Source organism: Camellia sinensis, chromosome 7 (genome assembly GCF_055761805.1).
Source record: "Camellia sinensis isolate YWXY chromosome 7, ASM5576180v1, whole genome shotgun sequence".
NCBI classification, from domain to species: Eukaryota; Viridiplantae; Streptophyta; class Magnoliopsida; order Ericales; family Theaceae; genus Camellia; species Camellia sinensis.
Window position 1 is genome coordinate 56,073,894 of NC_138967.1, and position 4,922 is coordinate 56,078,815.

The following is a 4,922-nucleotide window of genomic DNA, read 5'->3' on the forward strand; positions in this document are numbered from 1 at the left end:
AGTGGGCCTAGCAATCGGACGACGGCGTGGGAGGCCTAGATCAGCCCAACCTGTTTCTCAGGGACTAATAGTATCATCAGTATTTATTTTTCATTTCCTACTGTTATTCATGTACTAAAAGTCCATGTTTATGTGTAGAATTCACTGTATTTGAAAAATAGTGAGAGTCACCACCCAGATGAGAAACCAAATAGGTGATGAAATATTTATTTTTTGTTTTTTTTTTAATGGGAATTTTAGTGCTTTTTATTGGCATTTTTTTTTCCAAATAAAGTAATTTTAGTTTCATGTACACATTTTGTTAGATGATGATTTGATGGATTGTAATGACATTTTATGGGTTGATGATACTTTTTCTTTGGGGTTAAATAAACTATGTGTGCTTTTTCTTTTTCCTTTTTTTTTTTTTTTTTTTTTGTCATTTTGATGGAATGTAATTCAATCTAATGCTGTTTCTAATACACTTTTTTTGGTGTTCCCCTCATTTTGAAGTCGTGTAGATTTTATTTCATGCCAAAACTTTCATAGAATTTATTTACAACCATGCTACATCCCATCAATATAGCATCCTTAATTTATCCCTAATGATGTAAGAGAGAGAATAAAGAAAGATAAAAAGAGGAGTGTGGGCTCACCCCTTCACATGGTCCATTCCATGTCATTGGGGGTGCCAAATTAGTGCTCCCAAACATTTTTCATTTATTTATGTGTGGTTTGGATAAATGGTATATACACTTAATAGAAGGGAAAAAGAGAAAAACAACGGTTACATACCTTTTTTTCCCCTATGCATCCGTTCTTGATGATTTGATTCAAAACCCGTTGTCAATAGTTGCCAAGTCTTTCATATGCACCCATTCTTCTTGGTTCTAAAAAAGATCTGCAAAAAAACCAGTTGTCAACCATTGCTGAATCAATAGTTCAAAAAAAAAAAAAAAACATTGCTGAATCAACAATGCATTTGATCAATGTTGGCAAAATGGCCGGACATCTCTTCTCTTCCTTGCATGAGATCAGCTCTCTCTCTCTCTCTCTCTCTCTATTTCGTAATGTACTGCAATCTGTTTAGATATTTAATGGTATCTAGTGAGCTTGGTGTTTGAGTCCCTTTATTCTGTTTTATTGATTGTATGTTGCGTTTTAAAAAAAAATTCATTGTTTTGGGAATTGGTTTTTTTAGTGACTTTTTTGATTTTTTTTATGAAAAGACATGGAAAAAAGTAGAGAGAAGAGTTGGCTTTTTTGTAGTGGCTTTTTGGCTAAAACTTGATGTTTCCAAAACAACCAGTGAAGTCTTTCAAAAACTGATTGTTGAAACATTTCCTTTAGTTGTTAGGTTTGTTTTGGTACAAGTGCATAGTCCTTCTGATTAGTATTTCATATGCATATTTGTTCATTATGAAATCTTACTTATCAAAAAAGGGGGGAATACCCCCTGAAAACAAGTTTGTTTTTACTTTGACCTATATTTATTGGAATTATTGAAATGAATTTACTAAAAGGTCACATTAACATGGTTCCCATAAACCAAAAACTAATAAACAACGACTATCAGTCAAAGAATTGTATTCATAATAAAAGATACTGCATCCAAATACTGCAAGCATGTATCTTAGGAGGCAAATATTAGTTTGTGGAACTCGGACAAAATTCTAACTAAACTAACTAGAACAAAGCAACTAAACCATAGCTTTGAAATGTTGGATGGCATGTTGTTCATTGTCACATAGGAGTGTCAATGAAGAGATGATAAAATGGAATTGAATGAGAGATAAACCGCTGTGTTGATGCTTGAGAGCAAATATACCATAAAATATACAAAGTAAGATATGGTACAAAATAGGAATGGCAATGGATGACCTACCCTGTGGGTATTCATGAAGACCCAATCCAAATACATGGATTTTTTCCTTTTTTCTTGTCCGTGGGGTAGCGTAAGTGATGTTCTTTAAATCTCTACTAGGGATGGAACGGGGATGGGTATCCACTAATTTTCCCATATGCTTTTTTTTTTTAGGTACATCAAATAATTATTTCTCCATATGGTTTCACTAGGGATAGCAATTTGGGTTAATGGGGATATTAATTCCCGTCCCCATTCCCCTATAATTATTTTTCCTCATTTCCCATTCCCCATAGGTACTACCCTCCCCATCTCCTAATGGGTTTGGATTTTCTCCAACCTAACACGACCTCTTTTTTTTTTTTCTTTTTTTAAAGATTCACAACCAAAGCTAAATATACATTCAATCTTATTTTATTTTATTTGGCTCAACAACAAAATCAAATACACATTAATTAACATTGTCATATTATTCTTGTCAAATTTTATATATATTTAGAATTTTTTAAATAAGAAAATTATATTCCTACAAAAAAATTTCATCTTCTTTTTAATTTTTAAAATTTTATATATCTCATTCTCCTCTCTATTAATTGATTTTCGATAATCTGAAAGTGAGTTGTTGCTCTCGTTTCTTTTTTTTTTTTAATTTTTATTTGCATTTATAGAATGAATTTTCTTGTTTCAATATCTCTTGCAATTGTTTTATTTGATTTTTCTCTAATTTGATGGTAACCTTAGATTGAATTTTCTAATTTTCATCTTAACTTAATTGAAATTGTGTACATTTTTGCCTTCAATTTCCACGTTTTGGTTATGATTAATTGCATGTTTTTCATCGATAGTCACAATCTTGTTGCCACAAGATTCTCGCCATCGCAAATCGTCGTTGCTGTAGTGAGAGGATGAGAGAGAGTGAGAATTAGAACTCTAATTGTAAATAGAGCAGTGAAAACATATGGTGTTCTTCCACCCTATGAAGTTAGATAATCATGTACTGAAATAAAGCTTTGTGTGGATGTCTTGACGCTAGTCTCACCAGTTCCATATGGTGTTCTTCTACCCTATGTAATGTCTGTGCAGTGGTAAGTAATTAGATTGGGGAATAGAATCAAGGTTCATAATTTTTTTCTAAAATTTTTGGTTGTTGAAATGGCGGAGATTCTATTAACTTTGAACGATATGCATTTCTCATGCTTCTATTAGTGTATTGCTTTGTCATATGCTCACTCACAGCAGCATACAAATGTGTGTTGTTCAATCTTTTATGTGTCTCGTTGTAAGTGGATAATGATGTAAATCTGTTAAGTGGTTATACTGAGACCTGTTTCTGACTCAGTCCTACAATTACTTTGTCATGGATTCAGAGGAAGCAGAGTATGCTACATTCAAGGAGAAGGTTAGGAGGAATGTTTACATTGACAACCTCTCACCTCAGGTCACTGAAGTTGTGCTGAGAACAGCACTCAATCAATTTGGGATTGTTGAGAAAGTTCAGTTCATTCCAAATTGCATAGAGCCGAGGAACATACCACGTTGTGCTTTGGTGGAGATGGAAAATTCAAAGCAGGCCAAACAAATTGTGTCGGAGATGGGTAATTTCCCATTCATGATGTCTGGGATGCCAAGGCTTGTCCGGGCTCGTGCTGCTGAAATGGAGATGTTTGAAGACCACCCAAGAAAGCCTGGGAGGAAGATAAAATTCCATTGGTTGGACCCACAAGACCCTGATTTTAAAGTGGCGAAGGAACTTAAGCTTCAGACCAGGAAACATGCAGCGGAATCTTCATTTGCGCTCAAGGTGAATTCTAGCATATCTTTAATATCCACTGTGTATCTTATTTTCTGTGGAAACCTTTCAGTTATTTATTTATTTATTTTTTCCCTTTTTGTTTGGTTGTCAGTGGGTTGTGCCTCCTTGCCACTTTCACAATACATTTTGCTATGTTGTTGTCTAAAAGGAAAAGGATAAATTACACTTTTCACCACCTATAATTTGACTAAATTTCACTTTGGTTCTTATTGTTTGAATTTGAACAATTTGGTCCCTACACTTTAAGGGCAGTTTCAATTTGATCATTCTGTCTAAATGACTGTCAATTTCTTCTACATGTACATCTTAGGAGAGTGACATGTGTAGCAAAATTGCCAATTTCAACGTCCAATTGGAAAGACCAAATTGAAATTATAGTGACCAAATTATTCAAACAATATCGAGTAAAATCAAATTTAGATCAAAAGTGTAATGTACCTAACCTCAAGGGGATGGCCCCGTGGTCAATCAATGCTTGGGGATGGGGGTGTGCTTCTTCCAAGATCTCAAGTTTGAAACCTCCTAGGTGCAAACAATTTTTTTGGGGTCGGTCCATACAAGGCAAAGCCCTTGGTTTAATTGAGACCCCCGCAAGTGGACGGTGGGATTGGTCTTTCAGATTAGTTGGTTCAATGGGCCGGATACCGAGTTATCAAAAAGAAAAGAAGTGTAATTTACCCCAAAAAAAAGTAACCAGTGATTTTTATTTCTTGTATTTAATTATTTAGTATTTTTTGTCTCGGGTTCAACTAGCACAGGAAAAGAAGCTTGCAAACAAACAGGCAGAGACTCTGAAGGCGAATTATGAGAAGTACGAGCTGATAGAGGGTGTTCTAAATGATGGAAGTGCAAATCGCTTGGCACGCCATTATAACATGAAATCATTGTGAGTTCTTGACAGGTTTCCTGATAAGTTTTCATTAGTTTGTTATTGTTTGGACTAAGAAACAGTAAACTTGTGTTGTTTAGTCAGTTCTAACATGGTTAATGGTTTAGTTAATTACCTAGTTTGCTTTTGTTCTTTGTCTAGTTCTTGATTAGAGTTAGTTTTCTGTAGTTAAGACAGTTGGGTTGTTTTGAAAGGCGAGTGTACAACAATGGTGGTGGAAGGTTGTTGAAACTCTTTTCTAGAAGACTTGAATGGAAGCTATTTTCGATCATTGCACATTGATTTTTTTCTCCAGCATGAAGAGAAAAAAGCATGTTAACAACTTCAGTTATTTAACAATTCATTCATAAAGAAACAGAGTGACTTCTTAACAACAA

At 34.4% G+C, this 4,922-nt stretch overlaps 1 long non-coding RNA gene and 1 pseudogene across 1 annotated transcript; both read left to right on the top strand.

The window, feature by feature from the left end:
- Positions 1-3,200: 3,200 nt before the first annotated feature.
- On the top strand, positions 3,201-4,026 carry LOC114321867 (ASI1-immunoprecipitated protein 1 pseudogene; annotated as a pseudogene).
- A 157-nt stretch (positions 4,027-4,183) lies between these two features.
- On the top strand, positions 4,184-4,922 carry LOC145794662 (uncharacterized). The gene is made up of 2 exons (XR_014334595.1): positions 4,184-4,542; positions 4,714-4,922. It is a non-coding gene; the product is annotated as an uncharacterized LOC145794662 (long non-coding RNA).